The sequence below is a fragment of the Aotus nancymaae genome, unplaced genomic scaffold, assembly GCF_030222135.1.
Source record: "Aotus nancymaae isolate 86718 unplaced genomic scaffold, 86718_ANA_hifiasm-v0.15.2.pri h1tg000048l, whole genome shotgun sequence".
In the NCBI taxonomy this organism is placed as follows: Eukaryota; Metazoa; Chordata; class Mammalia; order Primates; family Aotidae; genus Aotus; species Aotus nancymaae.
The window spans coordinates 8272019-8299197 of NW_026988462.1; the positions used below are offsets into that span (position 1 = coordinate 8272019).

General features: G+C 36.1%; 1 protein-coding gene and 2 pseudogenes across 1 annotated transcript in view; 1 reads left to right on the forward strand and 2 right to left on the reverse strand.

The window, feature by feature from the left end:
• Positions 1-27179, reverse strand: part of GPC5 (glypican 5) — a 1393669-nt gene that overhangs the window by 305687 nt on the left and 1060803 nt on the right. The window lies entirely within an intron of this gene.
• Positions 19592-20123, reverse strand: LOC105719978 (borealin-like; annotated as a pseudogene).
• On the forward strand, positions 20191-21408 carry LOC110567711 (very low-density lipoprotein receptor-like; annotated as a pseudogene).

The window sequence follows — 27179 nt, forward strand, 5'->3', positions numbered from 1 at the left end:
AAAAAAATCAATAAAATAGCCTTCATTAAAATTAAGAACTTCTGTTCATTTAAAGACACCATTAACAGAGCAAAGAAGACAACTTCTAAGGAGGGATGTTAACAACATAACTAGTATCTAAAATAAGAAAAAAATAGAAAATCAAATGAAATTGAGTAAAAAGAATTCAACACAAAAAAGGAAACATGCATATTATCAATGTTTTAACTTTTCATGCAGTTTTTTTCAAATCGTATTTTTTTATTTAATCCAAGTTTATGTTTTTAAGTTAGTTTCCCCATAGTAAATATAGTATATTTTTCATATAATATTTTTAAAACACTGGAAAGTAATGTATAGATACAAAACCATCCGTCTTGTACTACCTTGCCAAAAGGGATTCATTTCTACATTTTTATGTACCATCTTACAAGCATTTCAGAAACATTTTAAAAATATGCTTATGGTTACTAAAAGATTTTTCTCATATATTCTATTTATTTAATACTATAATCTCAGTATTTGTCTATAATCTTCATAAAAATTATTTTAAAATTAACATCATTGTAATAAACCATATGTATACATCCTTACTTACTTGAATCTTCGTTTGTTATATCCAATATGGAAATCTAAAGTTCTATGAGTATTTATGTAACTTTCTACATTTGCATTTTAGAACCAGCTAGTAGTCCCTACTAGTCCACCTGCCATACTTCACCCAACTAGGTAAGTCTTCTGGCCTTCTTGGACTTTAGTGTTCTCATTATTTTATTAACATGATTACTATTCTGAGATGTTGTAGGGACAATGGCCACACAGCAAAAGTAAAAGTTCTCTACAATGTAATATACATGTTATCCTTATATCATATTTTCTATAGTCTCAGGAGTATTTATCATTATAATTTTGTATAGAGGCATATGTAGCCATTAATTATTTTCTACTGAACAGAAGTTTCTTTCTTCCACAAAATCTTCCTTCTCTTTTTCCTAATCAATCAAATCTATTTTTGAACTGGACCACTTGCAAATTGTCTGGCCACTGCAAAAATAAGCTGGTCAAATCAATTAATAAAGTACCCCAGACATTTACAAATTGATACAATTTTGTAAATATAGATTAGATCCACTTTAAATGTATTTTTAAATAACATTATTAAATATCGATGGTAAGAAAATAACTTGGATCCCCCATTAACAAACACTAATATTTTATTACATTACATTTTTCTATCTTTAATTCAGAATTCCTGATTATGCTTTTCTATAGGCCCAGTATTATCTTGTTCATATTTATATTCATCTAACACCTTAAGGCACATCTCATACAGCTAGGAAGCTGCAAAGCAATTGCTTTTATTTATGTGTTGAAAGAAGAAGAGAAAACTACTTAATAGCTTTGTCTAAAATTGTTTTCTTCATATAGTTTGTCACATTATTCATGATAGAGCTTTTCATATTGATCAACAGAGATGAGCATGCTGGAGATTTCTTGATTTTAATGTACATCAATATATTGTCATTTTGCAATTCATGTGTGAAAAGGCCCCAACATTTATAAACAGTCACATAATGAAAGTAAAAACCAAAGTCAGTTAATCTAAAACTAGTGCTATAATTCCTTAAAAGTGCATTAAGGAAAATTTTTGTTTCTCTAATCATCTAGAAAATTCAGAAAAGAATCTTACTATCAATTAAATAGAATTATTAATTAATTCTAACCTTTGTGGTTCTCTCATTGGATTTAAGACAGTAAATTAAGAAAACTGAAGGGCAGTAAAAAATTACTAGCCCCGATATACCTCCTTCTCAAAATCAATGTTTAGGTGAGAGAAAATTATATAGAAGACATTATCAAAATGTGTTCTGTAAAGTAAGTGCAGATAGAGATGTGAGTAAAAATACTACCAAGATACTGGGGCAAAAGAGGCTATAAGGAGGCAACAGAAGGAGAAAAATGGGAAGGGAGGCATAGAAAGAAAGAGAGAAGGAAAGAAAAAACTATTATGAGAGTGAAAAAGTGACCTATAGAACAGAAGAAAATTTTTGTAATTTATCCATCTGACAAAAGGCTAATATCCAGAATCTACAAAGAACTTGAACAAATTTACAGGAAAACAACAACCAACCTCATCAAAAAGTGGGCAAAGGATATGAACAGATATTTTTCAAAAGAAGACATTTATGTGGCTAACAAACGTAAGGAAAAAAGCTCCTCATCACTGGTCGTTAGAGAAATGGAAATCAAAACCACAATGAGATACCATCTCAGGCCAGTTAGAATAGTGATCATTAAAAGTCGGGAAACAACAAATGCTGGAGAGGATATAGAGAAATATGAACGCTTTTACACTGATGGTGGGAGTGTGAATTAGTTCAATCATTGTGGAAGACAGTGTGGTGATTCCTCAAGGATCTAGAACTAGAAATACCATTTGACCCAGCAATCCCATTACTGGGTATATACCCAAAGAATTATAAATCATTATACTATAAAGACATAAGCACACATATATTTATTGCATCACTATTCACAATAGCAAAGACTCGGAACCAACCCAAATGCCCATCAATGACAGACTGGATAAAGAACATGTGGCATATATACACCATGGAATACTATGCAGCCATAAAAAAGGGTAAGTTCATGTCCTTTGCAGGGACATGGATGAAGCTGGAAACCATCATTCCCAGCAAACTAACACAGGAACAGAAAACCAAACATGGCATGTTATCACTCATAAGTGGGAGCTGAAAAATGAGAACATATGGGTACAGGGAAGGGAACATCACACACTGGGGCCTGTCGGGGGGTGAGGGGCAAGGGGAAGGAAAGCATTAGGAGAAATATCTAGTAGATGACAGGTTGATGGGTGCAGTAAACCACCATGGCATGTGTACACCTATGTAACAAACCTCAACGTTCTGCACATGTATCCCAGAACGTAAAGTATAGCAAAAAGAAGAAGAAAGAAAAAAGAAATGGGAAAAAGGAGGAAGAGAGGTAGGGAGGAAGGAAGAAAGTAATGAAGCAAGAGAGAGGGTAAGAAAGGAGACAGAAAAAGTAGAACAGGAAGGAGGGAGGGAGGTGAAAAGGGATAGATAAAAGGAAGGAAAGAGAAAAGAAGAAAGAAAAAGGAGGAATAGGGGAGGAGAGAAGGAAGGACAGGTGAGGAAAGGAGGAGAGGGAATGGAAGAGAAGGAGGAGAAATAGATAATTCATTTTTAAATATGTAAAATGTGATTACTCTAAACAGACTAATTTGGAAAAGTTCAAGTTATTTGGTGAGCTAGCCTGGTCTAATGAAATTAGCATCAGGCAGGGAGTCAAAATACTTTAGTTGTAGTTCTAAATAGGTCACTAGCTTCCACGGTAATTTTAAAGAAATTCTTCTTTAAGCTTCTTAACATTCTTCTTTAAGCTTCTTAACATGAAAAATTAAATGTTTAGACTGCCATCTTTAAGATTCCTTCTAGCCTTAAAATCCTATCCTTTCAAAAATTTCCACAGTAGGAGACACATTAATTTAAAAAAAATTAAAAAGACTAAGACAGTGACGCGATTTAGATGAGACATTTTCAGTGTCTTTATAATTGATTGGATTTATAAAACGCCTTCCTCATACAACTACCGTCAACTTTGTATCTGAAGGTTTGTTTGACTAAGGGGTTTTGGAATGAGCTTCTCACTTGGTATGTCAGCAATGAAACATGGAGATGGATAATATACTCTTAGGCTGGCAGGATTCTGACATTCATTACCAAAGATGTCGCTGTTTATGATATCTGTGGGAGAGCTGTAATGTACTAGTACACCTGGGAGACTGGTTGTAAACTTATATTAGGCAATCAGGGAGATGATGATAAACACTACTTGAAAGAAGCTAGTGACATGAACATATTTTACTCGATGCCTGGAATACAGGAATTCAGAGGCCTGTGCATATGTTTAGCTCTGACAGTGGAATTTACAGTCTGTGAGTTGATCAAATCACATAAAAATTAAAACTCCTTGAAGAAGTCAGTTGTCTACTTTTACTGATCACTTGAGCTATATGGTGCAGTTAGAGTTGCCTTTGAAATGGAAAGCATTTATTTAAGCCACAGATAAAAAGGTTGTTCTTAGGAACCTTTCCGTCACAATTTCAATTATTTTCTGACATGATAAATTTTCTTTCACAGATGCTTACACCAACTACACTGCTGTAAATCTGCACTTGGAAAATGCTTTAATTTTTAACATTGAAATATGCATTCAGCTATTTGCATTTAAAAGATTGTTCATGAGTTGCCAAAACATGATGTAAATGAATACCTTCTCTTCATACTACTTTAGACATGGAATTTTAAATGTGGTAGCAGTTCTTGGAACACCCCTTCATTGTAAGCCAAAAACAAGGATATATAAATCTTTTCAGAGCTAACAACCGCAACATACCTCATTACATATTTTCTTTGATAAATATGAACAAAGCAGATTTGAAAAATGTCAAGAGATCAAAATTTACAAAGAATTAGACAGACATACACACTAATAAGCCTGCATAACAAAATGATTAATATTTGATATATTGTATTTGACTGTTTTTTCTATGATGAATGTACACGAAATTATCATATTAATACATATACAATTTTATGGTCTTTTTTGAATTAAATTTATACCAGAAGACTTTGTCCACATCATCAGTGTCCAAAAACCATGATATTCATGGCTACTGAAGGTTATATTTGTAGATATGCCATAATTTAATAATTTCCCTTCCTGAGAACACTTGCTTCAGATTTTTGTCATTATAAACAATGCCAAAATGAAAATCTTTGCTCATAAACTTTCTTTTCGCCTTTGTTTTTCCCTCAGGCTGGACACCTAGGGTGGGATTATGGAATCAAATGGTTTGCATTTTCTCAGTGCCATCCGTATAAATTAGGGGACAACTGAGGTAAGAAGGCCTATCTCTGAATATTCCGATCTTTGCAACAACAAGTATGCTAATGAAATTAAAATAGTACCTTGTTCAAATCTGTTGCCCTTTTATTAATAGTGGAATGAACATTGGGTTCTTAAACTTTTTTACTGGTATACATCCTTCATTTATATATTTCTATATCTGTGTATATATTCAGTATGTATTAAAACTACTAACCGAACACTACTATTGGAAACGTATCTGACAAAGATAGTTGAGAACAATAGTCAAATTGTTTTAAAAATGCTGCATTTTACTATCTGCCATGAAGAATACTGCTACATATTAGTTTATTAAAGGCTTGGAGATGATGCACACTCAATAAACTTGAACACTATTCAGTTAAAAAAATACCCAAATACATTTTAATACTCATCCATTTTTCCGGTAACTATTAATACTCTGGTAAGTTAATGTTACATGAAAAACATATACTAGAGATTCACTATTAAATATATCTGTTCCTTGTCTAATTTTTGCAAACAGTTTTTCATGCTTGCATCTTAATTTAATACATATTATTAAAATAATCATGATTATCAATGCTCACACTGTTCTACTGAGGTGAGCTTTTGTCTTGTCCTCAAACTCGCTCTATTAATTCCAGCCTCCATGCTTTGGCATCTCCATTTCTAACATGCAAGTGCAAGGGAATGAGGTGTTTTAGTTTGAAATTTCTATGGCAAATGAAAGCTGTGTGCTAAGTAAGTTACTGGCAAACAGGATCATGTGAAATCAAGCCAATATTCCCATAGACAGTATTTTTAATAAACATAAATGAACTCTTCTAGGCTTAAAGATTAAAATGCGTATTTGTTTGAGTTCCTTCCTCGAGAACTTACTCTCAGGACTCTCAAAAATCATTAAAGAACAGAAACTCACCAAATCACTGCCTCCAATGAGATGCCAGAACCCTCACTCATCGTGATCACTTCTGGACCCCTCCCTTGTTCCTGTTTTCTTACATTTTGTTACGGTTCTTTCCCAGTATATCAACCCTGAGTTTGAGCCAGTCAAGGAGATGGAGCTGAGGCTGAGCTCCCCTCTCCTGGGCTGCAGAGCCTGATCAAAGTTTCTTTCCTGGCAGTAGTCACTGTCTCAGCGATTGCCTTTCTGCGTAGTGAGCAGCAAGACCTAAACAGAACCCTTGGTGTTTTGGTAGCACTGAAGAGGGTGATTAATTATAATCCCAGCACTTTGGGAGGCCGAGGCAGGCACATCACAAGGTCAAGAGTTTGAGACCAGCCTATCCAACATGGTGAAACCCCATCTCTATTAAAAAATTACAAAAATTAGCTGTGCATGGTGGCATGAGCCTGTAATCCCAGCTACTTGGAGGCTGAGGCAGGAGAATTGCTTGAACCTGGGAGGCGGAGGTTGCAGGGAGCTGAGTTCGCACCATTGCACTCCAGCCTGGGTGACAGAGCAAGACTCTGTCTCAATAAAAGAAAAATAAAAGTAGAAAGAAGCAGACGTGAAAAACGTGGACTCAGAGAAGAAACAGCAAAGAGAGAAGCCACAGCACTCTATGTCTTTACTGGTTTCCATTTCTCCCCTCAGGACTCCATGAATCCCAGCCACATTCCTGACCATGGAAGTTCCTGACATTTCCCAGAGTAATTCAAAGCAAGCCTTTGAAACTAACCTAATTTAAATGGGTACTGGTTCTTTGCAATTTAATGAATTTTGACTATAACTCTGATAAGATCTCATTTGACTTTGTGGGCCAGAATCTAGCACAGAAGGATTCAATCTAAGATCAAGGAAATGATTACCCAGGTATCTTCAGAAGTATAACTGAAAGTGAATATGGCTTTCATCTTTAAACCTTTGGATATATTTATTGCTTCTTTCCTATCCTCCTCTAGCTATTATTTCTTGTACTATATGTTTTGACATTTTATTATTTTTATCTTGTACTGTTCATGAATTGTTTTATATCTTAATATATAACCCTTTCTAAAATTTAATTCTATACCATTTCATTTTACTGTCTAATTCATATTTTGTTTCTTCTACTACTTGTGAGCTTTTTGAGCACAGAGAATACATCACATAATCTTATATTTTTCCATATATGAAAGAAATACTCACTAAAAGCTACTTGAATTAATATTTTGCAGTAAAGGTCTAGGGAATTTTCCTACCTTACTAAAATTTCCATTTTCCACCTTAAAAACAACCTGGTAATGATTCTTCCTTCCATTAAGGGCTGTGGGATGCATGCAGAATGTTACGTATGAAAAATACAGTCTAGGAAGTTACTGTTATGAGGCAGAACACATATAAAATAAATGATTGCATGCCATCATCCTCCTTTGCCCAACTTTTTTGTCGCTGTTCTCTGCTTGGTGCAGAGGTATATTCTTCCAAGGTGAAAGGCCTTGAGAAAGGAAGAAAGTTGCATAGGACAAAACCATATTTCAAGGAAGCCTGACTTCTGTCATTTGTTTAATCGAGACAGAGTTGCACTCTGCTGCCCAGGCTGGAGAGCAGCGGTATGTTCACTGCAACCATTTTCCTCCCAGACTCACGTGATCATCCTACCTCAGCCTCCCAAGTAGCTGGGGCAACAGGGTGCCACCCTGCTCAGCTATTTTTTTTTAACTTTTTATAGAGATGAGATCTCACTATATTGCCTAGGCTGGTCTTGAACTCATGGGCTCAAATGATCTTCTCATTTCAGCCTCCCAAAGTGCTGGGATGGCAGGCATGAGCCACCTTACCAGGTCTGTTTCTGTCATTTAGTATCAGCACCCAAGTAGTATTGGAGAAAAGGGGTTTGTTATGAAGAAAACTCACACCCTTAGTTAGGTTTTTGAATTCCAAATCTAATCTGTATAAAAGTTTTATTAGTAACATAAACAGTTCCAATGTTAAATATTCTCCAAGGACCCTAAAATAGATGTGGTTCCTATAATAAAAATAAAGAAATAAAAAAGCTGACTGCCCCCCCCCATCATGAATTCCCTTTAATCCTACTTTTCTCTGTCTAATCCTTTTGCTCTCATAAAGCAATGGCTTTCATACCAGAATGTAGTTCTTCTGATGGAAGCCCACCAATGAGATCTTTTCAAACATACATTTACCCTCTATGTAACGCTATGGGACTGGAATGTCTGCTGAACATATGTTAAACCAAGACGTGGGGCTGAGGAGATATCTGTTTTAGGTTCCAAAACTCACTCTTATCTAAAAAAAAGTTATGTTTAATACTCAAAGCCATATTATGCTGCCTTCAGCATAATCTGTTAGCTTCTTTCTTTCAATAGAATGTTTAGACACAATAATAATAAAAGTAAATGAATATTCCCATTATAAATAACTCAATTAATGTAAAGAAATGTTCTGATGGTAATGTTAATAAAGAGAGAATTAGAAGATTTAGGAAAAGAGAATTAAAGGGACATTTCACGATTTATCAAGATATGGTTGCTAGCTTAGAGATGAATTTACAAAACCTATGGTATGAGAACATGTAGTAAGATAAAATAAAGGTGGAAATAACTTCAAATTTTTACATGTATTTTCATCATAAATATTTTATTTAAAAAGTACTGTTAAGGTAATTATTTGCATATTAAATTTTTTTCCATTAGATTCTGTAATAAAATTGAAAAAAATTCCCATTTTATACTAAATATCAAGAAGAAATGAGCCAACTTTTTAAAATTGCATTTATAATGAAGAATATATTTTTTCAAAAAAGCAGTAATATTCTATCATTTGTCATAAAATGAGACGGTCATATAGAAGGGATTATGTTAGTACTTTCCAAAGAAAAGTGGTTCAAAAAAGGAAAATGTCAGCTTAATAAAACTGCCACTTAGGATCTACCTAAACCCACATTGTTTTGATTGTTTATAATGCTGTTTTTTATATGTTCGTTCATTTTGCAAAAGATGCTGCATTTTACAAGTAAATTAGTTTATTGGGTCCTAAAGGAAAGTGAAACGAGAATATTAAATAACCACTCTTGAAAACATAAATAAGCAATGGAGAAGTTTGGATCTGAAACCCCAGTGAAGATAACTGAATCTTCATGCAGTTCATGCTGTATTACCATAATTTTACCAATCCCTGAATAAGCCAGATTTAGAGGTTATAAAATGAAGAGGAAAGAGATTAGACTGCAGTCTTCTTGGGGATCCTCTGATAAGTGATAAAAAGAACTGGTGCCAGCCTGCAGCAATCGTATTTGGTGTCACATACAGCGTTTTCTATTTCTTTGGGATTTAGTGACCTACATTTGGATATTATACTGACTATTTTGACTGTTCCATAAATTAGAAGCCACTTGCATCATCTTTGTTCTTTCATCCAAATCTATTACATGAAATATTTTTATTTACAGTCATCTACTCCTCTTAGAAAATAAGTTCAATGAGATCAGACAGTTTTTTTTCATGATTGTAATAATCATCAATGTCTATTTCATGGTTGGTATGCTATATACATTGAATTAATGAATGAATGTTGGAGTTATGTGTACGGTTGTCTTACTGAGGTCAAAGAGCTAAACTACAGCCCTGTGGACATGGGTCTCCCCAAAAGAAACTGTCATTTGTGTCACTTCTGAGGAATAAAATGAGGACTTAGGAAACTGGATAATAGAAACCTCCTCTTTCCTTCAGAAGTCAGTGATACATTTTTATTTGCAGGCTGGATATATGGATATAGGGGATGAGCCACCTGCCTTTAATTAGAGGCAGCCTCAGGGTGAGAAAAAGAAGCAACCATATAAAATTCTCTCAAGTGCATCTGGGGAGGTACAAGAGTTAACAGATAACTTAATGACACTATACTATCCCATGTCTAAATCTGATTACTTTAAAATGAAAAATGTCAAGCTGATCTCAGTTGGACTGTGTGAAATGATAACCATATCACTCCTACCCTTAGGACAACATAATTCGTGACAAAACATAATATAAAAGTGGCAGTGTATCCTTCCCTCAGGATGCCAGAGAGGCAACACCTGCCCTGATCACTGTGAGTGGACATCAGTGCTCACAGAATGTCAGTCTTCATTGTCAACAGAGGCAATGGAATCCTAGCATTACCTGGAATAGGAGCAGAAGAGTTTGAGGAATGGTTCTTGAACTGAAGCAAGGCAGAGCATGTGGTATAAGGCACTCATTTCTGGCAAGATCTGAAGAAGGTGATCACAAGGTCTAATTTTGTGTCTGTAATTATACAGACATACACTGTATGTATCTTTATATACAAAAAGATGCATATGTATACATATTTATCTTTATAAACGTATCTATATGAATATATGCACACTTATATGTATATATTTAGTGTACTATTTTTATTGGATTGCATACAATGAAATATATATGTTTTTATACCTCTATATTTTAAATATATATATTCATTGTAGCAATACAGTAAAGGTAATATATCTTAAAACTAGTGATTTATTCAATATCGAAGCATGTATTATTTAGTTTTAGGTAGCCAAAATCCCCATTGTAACAATATTCTTACTAAATATTAATCTTTTATCACATGGGTATGATTCCTTGAGATCAATGAGATTATGGATGGCTCACAGGAACTTATCACCTGTCACAGTAGGAAAAGAGTATAGGCTTTGGTTTCAGGAAAATCTGCCAAGTTTCAACATCTAAGATGTGGTACAACAAGAAAGACTCTACAACCAGAATGAAAGCCTTGATATTAGAAACTTCAATTTCTGTCATATTTGTGCTAAGGATTTAGGTCTTTGTATTACCTGCTCGGTATTTGGGCTTTTGCTATAGAGGAAGATAACCATTGAAGGATTTAAGCAGAAAGTGACAGGATCATGTGTGCTTTTTAAAAGATCACTTGGGAATCTATATGGAGATCCCTGGAAAACATTCAGGGGAAGATCATCTTTTATATGATGATTCATCAATCTCAATTAGAAAGAGTAAGACCCTGAAATAAGGTAGCAATAGGAGAGACATACAGAAATGTGCAGATGTGTGAGATCTTAAGAAAGTATGGTGGAAGGCATTTATTCACACACGAGGGCGTGAAAATGGTGTTGACATAGGAAAAATAAAGAACTCAACCCAAATATATTACTTAAAATAGAAACTTTGAATGTTAGAGATAATGCCTTGGGCTTATCAAGCCCTTATCCTCTTTGGTATGCAGCTAGACTGCATTTCCCAGGCTCCTATATACTTGTTTGAGGCCACAGGAGGGAGTTCTAACCAATATAATTGGCTGGAAGTATGTATTCTACTTTCTGAGCTGGAAAAACAAAAACAAAACAAAACAAAAAAACTTCAATGCCATTCTTCATGTTTTCTCTTTTTCTTACTCCACTGGCTGCATTCACAAAAGACAGCGGGGAACTCTCAGGTGTTACTGGGTGGATGGCAGTGGCACTAGATGTGTCTGTGAATAAATCAGAGAGCTAAACCCTCCCCTCCACCTTGACCCTAATCCATATGCCCTAAATTGAACTAATGCGTGAGGAAAATAGTAGCACTTTTTAACATGGAAGCTCCTAAAATTTCATTGCGTGTTTTATTATATAATAGCTCACCTCCTGTCTAAAATGTGTAAATGTTCTATACAGTCTCTAGTAATGAAAAATTTGATATGATGCCTAGGACAATGCTGCATATTATTGTTTTGTTGTTTCGTTCTTGTTTTAGAGATAGGGTCTTGCTCTGCCACCCAGGCTGGAGTGCAGTGGCACGATGAGTGCTCACTGTAACCATCTCCTGGACTCAAGTGATCCTCCCTCCTCAGCCCTCAGAGTAGCTGGGACTACAGGTGGACACCACCATGCTGGGCTAAATTTTTTAATTTACAGTAGAGACGGGGTTCTGCCATGTTGCCCAGGTTGGTCTTGAACTCATGAGCTCAAGTGATCCTACTGCCTTGGCCTCCCAAAGTGCTGTGATTACAGGTGAGAGCCACCATGTCCAGCCATATTTATAATGCGTTGTAGATTTTAATGCTTAATATGACTAGTTCTATGGTGTGATCATAATTTTTCCTAAGAATTCTTTTTATTGTCCTTGTAAAATTCTAAGTTAATGTGTTTTCTTATATAGCTTAGAATAATATTTAAATTAGTTAAATCAGCTGAGAACTGTGACCAGAATTCTGGAGGCTGGAGTGGGCAGAGCAGCTAAACAGCAGGTTACTTGCTAGCTGGTTACATTCCTGTATTATATTGTGCCACCTAGAGACAGTTACTATTCTTTAAGGTGTCTTTGTAGCTTATTTCATTATGTTGGTTGCTGACTGAATCATTAATTCTTCAGTTATTTGAGATTTGATATGTAAAAATGGTATGTTTAAGACCTTAAATAATATTCCATAATATCTATTATTTTGTGTATGGTATTGGAATTCATTTGTTTACTTTGGACAAACAAAATAAAATCTTCAATAAATCTTAAGGCGAATAGCTGTTTTATTTTCATAGATTCAATGTCTTTAAGACTCATCCTAATTGTCATACTGAATTCATACAAATTATTGATTTGAGACCCCTTGCACTGAGAATTTTAACATATTGGGCAGGAAGGCCAAATTTTAACTGTTTGTTAAAATATCTCAATCTGCATTATATATCTTTTCAATTAATGACCCAGTATTTTGGACTCTTGTTTGTTATGAAGTACTCTAAAAAGCAAGACTCATTCTTAAATGTTCTATCTTAAAGAAAGCATGTAAATATAATTGGCAGAGCAAAATTAGCATCTTCTTTTCCAATGTAAAATGGGTTGACAGTGATGCAGTAATAACTCGGTACATTGCACTTAAGCTAAAATTTACTTCATTAGGTTTTCACAGTTCTTATCATGCAAAAAGCATGAGTTGTAAGCTTTATGATCATTAAAAAGTGCCTATTTCTTTCAAGAAAATAATCTAACCCTATTTTATAAAATATGGGTACCCTATTAAGAAAGAATTATTTTAGTGACATATTTAAGGTACTACTAAAAAAGAACTCAATTTTTAAACTGCTTCTGCTTAAAGAACACTTAGTACATGCATTTACCTTATTAAATTAAATTTAAAATTCATGTTACAGTCCAAAAGTTCCTCTCCTTAGAACATCTATTAAGCATTTATTAAAAACGGTGGGTTAATTTAAGATTTTAATGTATAACTTCATCAAGAAATACAGTATTTATATAAATCATTTAAATTTTGACAGGTCCTGAAATGCTTAATTCTAATACATACCTTATCATTTAGAGACAAAGATACTAGACATTAATATAAATTGTATCCCATAATAAAGAAAGAAAACTCTATAGTTAAAATTCTAGAAGGAACGTCATAAAACTTGACTTATCATAGGGTTCTACATGGCTCCTTTTATAAGGGAACTCTGTAAGTTAAGCCAATTTTTATTGCAATTGGCAATGACTTACATTAGTCAAAAGGACCCGCGTGGCTAAAAGTTTTATAAACTTTTGAAAGTTCATAAACATGCAGCCAAATGTTAATAATTCTTGGAAAAATTAAGAAAATCAGTAATAGGAATAGCAGGTGGCAGATTTTGTACAGCATTCCCATACTAAAATGTGCAATATGTTATAGTTTTTGCAGAAGCTCAAAATTGGTACCACTGAGCACAGAGACAGCCTTTATTGGATATCAGTTTAGGTTTCAATTCTATAGAGGTTAACATTTTTGGAATAGAGATACTTCAAATTAACTCATTTCTCCTAAGTTTCACATTACAGTGACGATGAATACAAATTCAGTTTTTACGCTTAAAGTTATTATTGAATGAATCAACATTGAAATAGCAGTGGTTAACCATCTAATGATAGTTTAATCATTTTCCTTAAATTCGGGGTTAAATCGCTTTTATATCACAATTAAGTCACACTTAAATATTTTCTTTAACCAATATTTTTCTTATCTACTTGTAGCTTGAAATTAATAATTTTCTCTATGTTATAGAAACTAAACCTAATAAATCAAAATTAAGAAAACTTTAGTATGTAAGCTCATGAAGGTAATGCATCTAAAGGCCATTCGAAAGTGTCTTAGTGGAAGTGACTGCACTAAGCTCTATTGACAATGATGATATCGAGATAGCAGCTGTATAAACTAAGCTGATTCCTTCGCAGCAAAATTTAATAAAAGAGCTGTAATCATCATCTCCACCTCCTTCTTCCTTCCCAGTTTTCTTGTACTCACTCCACCTGACATAACCTATCCGTTACTGGAATGATTTTACTCTTCTCAAGGACACCAGTGACTCTCAATTTTCCAAATACATTAGCCATACGTTACATCCCATTTTACTCGTCCTCTCGGCAGGATCCAACTTGATTGACAGTTTTGCCTATTAACCATCCTTTCCTGTTCTATGGTACCACTTCTCCATTTTTCTCACACTGCTTTCCTTTCCTCCTCTATAAATGTGATAGGTCCCAGAGCTCTGCTTTGGGATCTCTCTCTGTTGATGGTTTTCTTTCTTTTTTTTTTTCCTACAGATTCTCATATATTTTAGGATCTTTCAGTTTAAATATTTACTCTGACTTTCAAAGTCCAGACTTGAGTATTCCCTCAAATTCCAGAATTATATAACTAATTGCTTGACATTTAGCAAGCGTGAACACATCTCTTGGTTCTTCCTTACACTTGTTCCTCACCCATACTTCGGCATCTCAGTCACAAGCATAGTTATTAATATGTACCCAGTTACTTAAGAGTTCTAATTAATTCCTAGATTTCCATTATATTTAATACCTACCTCTTCAAGATGATAATTTTAAATCAAAAACACATTTGAAACCTTACACTTGTCTACACTTACCTTAATAATAGAAACACAGAAATTTTATCTCTAGTCTCCTAAAACCTCTGAGGTCTTCTACTTGGTTTTCCTGTTTCTATTCTTTCCTTGGTCTCCATCCCCCCAAAACGTCTGAAGAAATGGCTAAAAGACCTAATTAGGTCATCTGACACTTTCCTCTTTAAAATCCTCCTATGTCTTCCCATTTATACTTTAAATAGAAGCAACACTCCATACCCCACAGGTCCTATGTTACAAGGTCCCATGTGATTTGGCTCCTGCTATCCTCTGACTTTTCTCATGTTCCCCATTATGAACTTCTTTCACCCACACTGGACTTATTTCTGTTTTTCAACCATGTCAAAACTCCTTTTGGATTTGAAGGTCATGACACTATCTGTGGAGCTAGTGAGTGCCAGGAGCACACTGATCCCAGATTAGGACAGCACTATTTGTTTAGCATATATCTCATTCACTGATAACCCAATTGTCCTATTAACATGTGTATCTTTTATTTTTCTTATCCTTCTTAATTACCTTCCATTTCCTTGCACATCTGCATGTTGATTGTTCTGTGAGTCTATAATTCCATACTGTGGAACAATGCCTGGACCACAAAAGGTTTGCAAAACAAAGTTTGTTGAATAAAAGAACAAATGAATGACTATTATATAATGGGGAGCATGAAGTCAAGGAAGGTTTTCTGTTTTCTGCAGTAACATTTAAGACAGGAGATTGCACAACTTGATGACATAAACTTGAGCATGTTTATGTAATCAAGGGGTAGTGGACACCGAGAAGTTGTAGATTCTATTACAGAAGTTGCAATGATAACTGATAGAGCATGAAGGTAGTAAAGAGAATTCAGTGATTAGCACTGGAAAGAACAGCAAACACTGTGACTAAGAAACGGATCGGTAAGGAAGAGTTGAAATACAGAGGAGTACACAGCTGTCAATATTGGGATCAGAGTAAATTTCTGGCAGGATTGGCTCTCATGGGTAAGATCACCAACAGCTAGTGCCGGAAGTGAGCTCCCTCCACTTTTCCTTTGCTAGTTATTTTGGGAGAAGAGAGAAGACTGCATCAAACGACTGTCTGCTCTGAAAGAAACTGCCCTTATCTTTTGCAGTAGTCCCTTTAGAGCAATTAAATATTAATATTCAAGGTGGATTATCTGTTATGATTTCAACCAGGTAGACGTATTAGAAACATTTAACTTTCTCCCCTTATATTTATGCCAGTTTCCTCTTCTCATACACTCATTACTGTCATCCACAGTGTCTTCTAGGCTTTTCTGATTATTGTCTCTATCTCATACACACACACACACACACACACACACACACACACACGTGACTCTACTTCTGATTCATTTTGATTCTCCCAGTTTCTTCACTGTATTAAACGGTATCTTCAAATGAGGCAGTTCATATGCTCACTTGAACATGACATTTTTCTTCTCTGAATCCATTATTTACAATTCAGAGTACTATGATAAACAGAGCAAAATCTCTCCACTGTGTAGATTCCATTAAACAAATGATGGTAGCAATAAAAGCAGAAATTCATAAATAATTAGCAAGTAGTAGGCCAAACAGAAATCATCCACTGTGAGATGATTGAGGAAAATCAATGGGAGGGCCACAGAGACTGTGCAGAATCAATCACAGTAATGTGCTATGCAATGGGACGGCCTTTCAGTCATAACTGCTTCATGCAATAGGACGGCCTTTCAGTCATAACTGCTTCATGCAATGGGACGGCCTTTCAGTCATAACTGCTTCATGCAATGGGACGGCCTTTCAGTCATAATTGTTTCATGCAATGGGACGGCCTTTCAGTCATAACTGTTTCATGCAATAGGATGGCCTTTCAGTCATAACTGCTTCATGCAATGGTATGGCCTTTCAGTCATAACTGCTTTAATAATCATTTGAATTTAAGATGACACAAAATTGAATGCATGATCTTATTTTTCTTAGTTGGTAAGTCCCACTCAACCTTTCTTTATTTTTCAAAATACTTAGAAACCCAAGCATTGGTCATTAACTTAAATAAAGAAGGCCTTAAAAGGTTTTCATGTTATTCATCCCTATGCATCTCTATATTTTGTGTTGAAATTAATTCTTGCCTAGATTTGTTTCTGGACCTTGTATTTAGCTTGCAAACCTTCATATTTTAAAATGAAGTGACCATTAATGATGGTCATGCTACAAAGAAATCTTTCATGAAAGAAAGCATCAATTGATGTGGCAAACTTTATCACTGCCTCCTTTTAATAAATTGTTACAGCAACCTTGATTTGTATCAACCACCACTCTGATCAGTCAATAGCTATCAACATTGAGGCAAGACCCTCCACCTGCAAAAAGATTACGACCTGCTGAAGGCTCTGATGATTGTCAGCAATTTTTGACAATTATTTTTTAAATTAAGGTACATACACATGTTATTAGACATAATGCCACTGCACACTTAATGGACTACAGTCTAATCTAAACATCACTTTTATATGCATGGGAAACAAACAACTTGTGTGATGTAATTGACACAGCTGCCTTGTAAAATATTAATTCAAGTGAAAGAATTAATTTGTTAACTATAATGAGTAAATATCCATACTATGATACAAAAGCTTTTGTTGAAATGTGGCTGGCTGATTTCCATGTTCTTTGATGTCATTTTTTTTTTCAAACTAATTTAATTGTCTTACATTTGCTATGTTCAACAGTTTAGAATTCACTAAAACGCTTATTTGGAAGACCTAGAAATTTTGCTTCTAAAATAATTATTAAAAGTTTGCTTCCACATATTTGAAACATGGAGATTGGGAAAATGGTGTATTGACAAATGGACCTTTAGTTACAAAATCAAATACTCAAATAATTGGTGAAAATGTTTCTAAATATTCATTTAAAAATTATCTTTACTTTGTACAAGTTACATACCAAAAGGAGGTCTCTGTCAAATATCAATCAAATAGTATTTTTGCTATAAAAGGATAGATGAAATATCTATGTTGTAAAATGTTAAGCTAAGTAGCATGTGACTGAGAACTTACTGTCCACCCAGAAAATGTCAGCAAATTTGGAATACTTGTTTGTTGCTGCTGTTAAAAAAAAAAAAAAAAAAAAAAAAAAAAGTGTGACTTATCTTTGAGTTTAGCACCACATGAATTCCAGAAGGCAAATAGTAAATATCTGAGTACAGCAAATTTTCATTAAAATTCTGAGCATGATTACAAACTATTAGTAAATGTCTTTTACAATTATCAAGGAAGTCTTATTTTAATTAAATTAACTGCATCAATAACATACTATATCACTTTTCTGCATTTTCTGGCTTCAAATTCTTGCCACAATCATTAGCCAACAATTTTTTTTTTTTCTTCACAAAACCAGAATTTATGGAAAGCAGGTACCAGCTCTGACTAGAACAATCAGCTTAGAGATACCACTACTCAGAAGAACTATACATACAAAAATCTCAGGGAAAGGAGAATAAAAGAACTTAAAAGAATACAACTTGAACAGGAATTTACCAAAACGGTCTTGTTGCAAAATAGTAACTACCACAAAGATCCCTACATGAGAAAGCCATGCGTCCTTAAGCCTGGGGGTGAGGACTCTAGTTCTCAAGTTCTTAGAACACAGTGCATGATTCTCCAGGGCAGAGAGGCTGGCTGGAGCATGAAGACCTCACTGCTGACTCCATTTAACAAAGCCCATGCCCCAGGCACAGGCACACATGGAATGAGACCACCATGCAAGTCACACCCGCCCCTGTGCCCATGAGCTCCATAAGAGAGAAGTGCTCTCTGAAGTGACTGTCCATAGGATAACTGTCTCCAAGCTGACCACTGGACCATGGACAGCTTAGAGACAGTTATTCTATGGACAATCACATAAAACCCCCAGAATCTAAGCCCTACAATTCCCTTATCCAAATTCCCATTAACTGGGGAGGTTGAAGAGCAAGACATGGAAGTTGTCTCCAAACTAGTATTTGGTCTCCAGTAAACAGGATAAACATAAAACACTGTTCCACAAGTGGATTTCAAAAGAACTACTGGGCACAGCAGGTGAAAGACCCCAAAGTCCCATTTAGCACCTCCCATAGGAGGAAGACGAAGAGGAGGAAGAAGAGGGCTAGGAGGGGGAGGTGTGATGAGTCCGGGAGGGGAGACGGGCATGTCCCCTGCTGAGGTCACTGCTGCCAACTGTCCTGTTCTGCTAATCTGTACCACTCCCCCAACTTTCTGGATCTGCCCTCTCATGGCCCAGAGCTCATTTATCTGGGCCTAAACCTCCCAGTCTCAAGCATAGAGAGCAGAGATACCAGATGCAGAAGTTCTCTGGGTAGGGGTGGTGAAGGCAGTCTTCCTGAGAACACAGGGTTCTTCTGTGCCCCTTCAACTGCAGGGAGGGCAGGGTGAAGAGGATGCCGAGTTACAGGAGGCAGAAGGCAGCAGCTCAGAGGGCAGGGAGGATTCAGCTAGGAGAATGACGGGAAGCTTCCATGGCATGGACCCAGCATGCAATGGCTGGGGTCGGCTGAAATGGGGGGCTGAACAGCACAGCTCTACCTAACTGGTGTGGGAAGAGCATGTCTGAATTCCTGAATTACCCCAGTGCAACATGGGTCCTTGCTCTGGAACTTAACACTCAAACAATAAGCCTGAAGGGAAGAAGTCTCTTCAGGGTCCCAGAGGTGCCCACTAAAAGTCCATCCTGTCAACTTCGGCTTCTCATTTGTGGTTCCGTATGCTGCTGCAGATTTTGGTGAGATGATTAGAGAGCTTCTTAGTGTTTCCCAAGGCCTCTGGATCCAGCTGAGCAACACTGTGCCTCTGCAAGTCACTGGCCAATAACTGCAGGCTCTCTCCGCTGCTCACTGGCACAGTGAGGAAGATCTCTTTGCTGCCTGCAAGAGGGCTGCCATTCCCTGAGATGTGGTAAATCTGCTCTCCTGCTGCTGGAGTGTGCAGGCCAGGGGTCTTGAAGACCCTTGAGTCAAATCTAGATGTCAGACTTGGAGTTGGTTTGACCATAGACACATCCAATCGACCCACGGCTGGGGTAACAGCGTTAGCATGGCTTGACCTTTTCCTTTTGCCTTTTCCTTGTATGGACTGAGTTCTCTTCTTGGATGGAGGACACCTTTTGACTCTTGCAGTTTGAAGATTCTTATGTTTATTTTTTTCTTCTTCTTCTTTTCTACTATCATTTTATCTAGTTGCATTACCTTTCCTGTTTTGGCAGATTTCAGGGGTGTCTGAATAGCTTCTGCTGTTAGTTTGTTTATTCCGGTGACATCCAGGTCAGCTGTTGCTGCCTCTTCCAGGGCCTGCTCGTTTCCTCCAAGGATGAAGTAGTCGAGCCAGCTCATCTCACGCAGCGCCTTGGGGAGTCGCAGGATCTGGATGTTGTAGAGGTTAGCCACCTCCTTGAGGAGGTTCTGGGCAGCAGGCAAAGAGCCAAGTCTGATCTTTACTAATTGAAGAGACATCAGGAAGATTGGCTTAGAGAGGAAAGAATATATCCAACTAGTTGAACAGCTAACAAACACTGTGGCTCTCCATGCTGACATTACTGCTCAGAAACTGTTCTGGGCTGATCTAAGCCAAAAGGCCATCTTTAGTGCCTCAATTGATGACAAGGTCGGTAGACATGTTAAAATGATCGACAGTGTCTATAATCCTGTAGCTACTGCTGTTGATTGGGTGTACAAGACCATCTACTGGACTGATGCAGCTTCTAAGACTATTTCAGCAGCTACTCTAGATGGAACCAAGAGGATGTTCCTGTTTAACACTGACTTGGGAGAGCCTGCCTGCATAGCTGTGGATTCACTCTCTGGCTTTGTTTACTGATCAGACTGGGGTGAACCAGCTAAAATAGAAAAAGCAGGAATGAATGGATTTGATAGACATCCACTGGCCTAACAGAATTACACTAGACCTTATAAAAAACCACCTCTATTGGCTTAATTTTAAGTTGCACATGTTATCCAGAGTGGACTTGAATGACCCAGATCGTAGGATAGTCCTAACGTCTCTGGAGTTCCTAGCTCATCCTCTTGCACTAACAATATTTGAGGATCGTGTCTACTGGATAGACGGGGAAAATGAAGCAGTCTATGGAGCCAGTAAATTCACTGGATCAGAGCTAGCCACTCTAGTTAACAACCTTAATGATGCCAAGACATCATTGTCTCTCATGAACTTGTACAGCCATCAGGTAAAAACTGGTGTGAAGAAGACATGGAGAATGGAGGATGTGAATACCTATGCCTGCCAGCACCACAGATTAACAATCACTCTCCAAAATACACCTGTTCCTGTCCCAATGGGTACAATCTAGAGGAAAACGGCTGAGACTGCCAAAGGATCCATGTGACCACAGCAGTCTCAGAGGTCAGTGTTCCCCCAGAAGGGACTTCTGCTGCATGGGCCATTCTTCCTCTCTTGCTCTTAGTGACGGCAGCAGTAGGTGGCTACTTGATATGGCAGAACTGGCAACACAGGAATATGAAAAGCATGAACTTTGACAATCCCGTGTACTTAAAAACCACTGAAGAGGACCTCTCCACAGACATCGGTAGACACAGTGCTTCTGTTGGACACACGTACCCAGCAATATCAGTTGTAAGCACAGATGATGATCTAACTTGACTTCTGAGATGAGTCTTGACCTTTGAGGTCTAAACCAGTAATAACCCCGTCGGAATGGTAACTGAGCCATGAGCTGAAGTCTTTTTCTTCCTCTCCTCTGGAAGAACATCAAGATACCTTTCCGTGGATCAAGCTTGTGTACTTTACCGTTTTTATATTACTTTTGTAAATATTCTTGTCCACATTCTACTTCAGCTTTGGATATGGTTACCAAGTATCGGTACCCTTGAATTTCTAGACAGTATTGCCACCTCTGGCCAAATACACACTTTCCCTAGAAAACCATATTCCAGCAATGAAACTTGTGCTATAGTGCATACCACCTGTACATACATTGTATAGGCCATCTGTATATATCCCAGAGAACAATCACTGTTCTGAAACACTTTGAAAATATTTCTATGTAAATTATTGTAAACTTTTTCAATGGTTGGGACAATGGCAACAGGATAAAATGGGTTACTAAGATGAAACTGCCAAAACAATTTGTAAACTAATTTTATACGTATGAATGAAATCTTCGACCTCAGTGGAGGTTTGCAAAGACTGAGTGTTCAAACTACTGTACATGTTTTTTCCGAGTGCTAAAAAATTAAACCAAGCAGCTTAACCATGAAAAAAAATGTTATTATAGAAGAGATTCATTCTTGCACAGTCTCTCTAATTTTCATCAGTGATTAATTTGTATTATTTTCCATAAAACATTGTTTTTACCAAAGACGTTTTTTTAAATTTTACTTTAGGTTCTGGGGTACGTGTGCAGGCCATGCAGGGTTGTTGCATAGGTGCATACATAACCAGGTGCTTTGCTGCCTCCATTCCCCCTTCATCTATATCCGGCATTTCACCCCATGGTATCCCTCCCATTGTTTTTACCAAAGACATTTATTTTTTAAAAAACATATTTCCTCTGTTATACTTCCTTTATTGCTCAGGAAAAAAAATTTGTATATGCATTTCAATATTTTAAAACAGAATTTAGCAAATATCTTAATTTGAGATGTATTAGAAACATATGTTTTATTTACCAGCTTTACAGAAAACTTTCCACACTGAATAACTTGTCCTAATACTTCTTTCTTCAAATTTTCAAAAAATATCTCTTCATCTTCCAAAAATATTTACTGATAAAGGAATTCATTTTAGCCATTTTGACTGTAACAGGAGGAAGTTTTATCCCTATAAAATATCAAGTGCATTAGCGTGTCTATGAACTTGTATTTTTTAAATTTAACTTCACAGATTAAAATATTTAATAGAAAAACAACAATATGGACTCATGTATTTTAAGCCAATGTTAATTTTCAAATTTCTAATATGTTAACTATTGCTAACTGGACTATATTATTATTATTTGTGTAGACCTCCATATGTTCCCCTACAATATTCAGTGCATATTTTTAAAAATTATAATATACATTGAAAATTAGAAAAAATTAGCTGAACCTAACAAAATGGCACCAGTAGGTGAGCTTTAGTAACCCATGTGTACAATTAAATACCAAGCAAGGCTCTCAAGTACCTATAAGCTAACAGCTAGGTCTTGGCACGAAGTTAATAGTTATATGAAAATACAGAATATATGATTTAATAATAATATCACATTAGAAAAAGTCTAATGCTACTTTCAGGTTATAAGTGCTTCTTGTCTGATATTTATATTCATGAGAATAAATGTGAACACTTGGTAGTAACTGGTAGTATTTCAAGTTAAATTTTTTAATTAAAAATTTCTTACTTTATTTTCATGTTTTTAGAATAACTTAATTATAGTCTTCTGGGTTTGAGGGTAGTGTTGTGAATTATGATCTCCTCAATATTTAATGCAAAAAAATAATAATTGTCTTAAGGCCTGTAAGTGTCATTCATAAACCAGGATTTCAATTTTTGGTGGTAAATAAAATAATACACTGTGTCTTATTGACTAGGTTTATTGATTCAATTCATGTTAAATAAACTAGTACTTTTATCTGCTTTAGAAATTTATGTTCACATTATGAGGACATTTAAAAGAAAAGTATCTAGTGCTTGAAAAAACAAGCAAGTAAAATTCTATGCTGTATTCTCAGTTATATGTACATAGATCAGACAAAAATGCCACCTTCCCAAGCATCTAATTCAGTCCAGAACCTCATGCCAATCTCGTGTAAAGCTTCATGTTTTATCCTGGATAAAACCCCAAAATCCCTGGAACTAGATGAAAGAAACACATTAAGGTACACACTATCTTTAATCTTCCAGGTATTTTTACTTTCTTCCTTGGATTCTCAAAAAGAAAAATGCTGCTCTTCTCTTGATATAGTCAGTTATGTTTCTGTATATCAATTATTTGGTTATAAATCCTTTGGGTGTAAGGATTATGTGTTCATTTACTTATTCTTAGTACTAAGCCTAGTGGTGCCTGACACAGAGAACGCACTTAATATATGTTATGAGTTTTAATGAATTAAAATAAATTCTCATCATTTTTCTGCAAAGATATCTCTTTTTTTATTCTCTTTACTGGCTTTATGTTGACTACTATTTTGAGCTTATTTTGTACACTTATCCTCCAGATTCTTCAGTTTTCTCTAACCCTCACCATTTTTGCTTACTAATTTTTCAACAAATATGTTCTGTTGTCTCCCTACATTTCTGCAGAGTCTGCCCATCATGACAAATGAGGGAGTCATGATAGTCATTGAGGGTGCTTGAAATATGTGGTTACTAGAGCCTTTCTTTTTCAGAGTGCTGTCACAGAGAAGAGTCATGCTTTGTCACAACAGAACTCTTGGTCAGAACCAAGAGTTCCTTTATTGGAGAAGGTTGAATGGGTCTTATGGATTCTTTGTCTGACCCACTAGGTAATTCTGTCCTAGTTTTATTCAAACTAGTTCCAGAACTGAGCTTTGATGTTCTGCCCCTCACAAAGCATCCGGCTCACTTCTCTGGAAGGCTACATAGCACTGTGGCAAATGAGCAGGCTCTGGATTGGGCAGATGGAGGCCTGAATCTTTGCTTCCCACTCTTACCTTTGTCATCTGAAGCATGCTATTTGTCTGTCTGTGCCTGCAGTTACACATCTGTGAAATGGAGACAATATAGTGCCCATGCCATATGCTTAAGAGTATAAGATAAAGCACATACAACAATGCCTTGGGCGCAAGTAAGCACGGAAAAAGTGGTAGTTCTTTGTATTGTTTCTTTGCACCAGATTTTCTGGGCTTGACCACAGAGCCTGATACAAGGACTTCTAAATTTCTGCAGGCTCTTTCTGATAAATATTCATCATTCTCTAGAACAGCGCACCAGGTAATTTTGCTGTTGAAATCATCATAGTATATTTCTTAATTCTTAGTCTTCCAGCTTGGAATTTTATCCCAATGGAAACAGTAACAGTGAATTTGAGAGAAACGTCTATTAGAACAGCGTGTGTTTTTCAGCGGAGCACACACTGACAGGTGACAAATCAATGTGACCTGGGTGGGTGGTGTGATAAGAAGAACCTTCAGCAAGAATCATCCCCTTCTAGGTTATTTGTTTGTTTTTGTTTGTTTTTTAGCCTTACTCCCTTGCTTTATACTGATTTTTCTAAGTAAATTACTAAATTCCTAGTTGATCTACATTCAAAGGCCATTTATTTTAAGACAAGTTGAACAGCTTTAATCTGAAAAGCTAAAGTTCAAAATGCTCAAAATCTGAAAATGTTGAGGGCCGACGTGATGCCACAAGTAGAAAAGTCCTCACTGACTTCATGTGATTAGTCATCGTCAAAATGCGGTCAACACATTGTTTTGTGAACACAATTACTAAAAATATGATATAAAATTACCTTCAGTCTATGTGTATGGGTGAATATAAAACATGAATAAATTTGTCTTTATACTTGGATCTCATCCCCATGACATGTCTTTATGTATACGCACACATTCCAACCCCACCACCAAAAACCTGAAATCTAAAACACCTATTGTCCCAATCATTTCACAGAAGAGATACTCAACCTGTAAAACCATTTATTGAAATTCTCTTAGTTTGAAGAGGAAAGAGAGAAAGAAAAAGGAAGGGAGAAGGGAGGAAGGAAGGGAGGGAGGGAGGGAGGGAGGAAGAGAGGGAAGGAAAGAATGAAAGAAAAAGACAGAATGAGAGAGAGAAAGAAAAATGTTTTATATGCCTTAATTAAAAAAAAATCAAAAAACAGAAAAAAGCTTTCGATTTTTACTAGGACATGGAAAAATGCTCAGGAACAGAAGTTTATTTATTTAGTTCCACAACTATGGCAGCAGTCCAAGTGAACTGATTCATAATACTTCCAATTTTCATTATTATAAATTCATTTTTCACCTAAACATTGGACAAGAAAGGATTACATGTTCTCCTATGTTTAATGGAATCCTAGGCACACTGTCCATAATTTCTAAAATGCTACTTCTAGGTTCAACATGGAAAAAATCATGTTCCTGCTGATTTTCACTACAGGAACATAAGGCCTGCTGATTCCCTCCCTCCTCCTAGGAGAACAGCATACAGGTTCAAGTGCAGACAATAGGTCTTCCCATCCGAGTGTAACATGGCCTTCCACCCATGACCTTTCCAATACACCAGCAGAAAGGTACACCTGTGACCCTGCTGCTTGGCTGAGCACCACATCTGCATGGAGGACAGTTGCCAGGATGTAGCAATGTGGCTTGTAGCCAGGAACTCTGTCACACCATCCCATCATGTGCCGGCCCCATTCAATTTATGAGCAAAACCAAAGCCCTGTAGACATTTAATGACAGGAAGGAAGATTGTAGCTACTCATATTACTAATGATCAGAACAAAACGAATTTTTCAGAGACAGAAGCTATAAAGCCAAATGGCTGAAGTCCACAGAAAACTGATTCTAAGCATGTTAATTGAGCATGAATTAATGTGAAAGCAGTAATGATCCATGTGAATTTGAGATGATTGACTATATCGTTAATCTCCAAAGCATGAATAATGTGAAACCCTCCCTTCTCTTCTAAATGAACACTGAAAATACAGAAGACCTAACTGGATACTGATGTAGGGAAAATAAAGAAGTAGGTGAAAGAGTAACAGATCAACATCTGGATTACTACAGTTCAGATGATCATTGTGTTGGTAACTTTCTCAAAAAGCCTACAATGTTGATACACTTGATAGCGTATTTATAGTAAGGTTATTTCTTAGAGATAATTTTATTTTTTGTCTTAATTGTAAGATACATTTTATCTATTGAAACGTTCACACATATTGTCATTATAATATTATTTATTTGTTGCTTTAGGGATTCTCATTTTAAATGCAGTGGTATTAGCTGTTCCTTCTGTAGCTTCTCCCCACTTGTCACTAAAGTATTTAAAGTGACTTGGAAATACTAAAAACATGCATGGTAACTTGTAACAGGCATAGACATACACACACACACACACACACACACACACACACACACACACACACGCAATCTACAAAATTAAAAAAAAAAAAATACTAAGATTGATGATTACGTGTTGCCAGGGCAGAATCCAGGAGAAAATTCAGTTAACAATAAGATAGATGGGTTAGATTGGCAAAAATCATCAATATCTCATTGATACATGCTTTACTATTGAAAACAGGATAAACTTGGTGGTCTTAGACAAGGTCAGGAGCTATTTTACTTCTTTCCCACTGACTGATTCCAGCCCACATACCCAAGGCACAAAGCAAGTAGAAATCAGCGCACCCAGAACTTCACTACAGGGATGTTCTATTTTGAGACTATCTGCCGCCCCCTTCTCCAGCC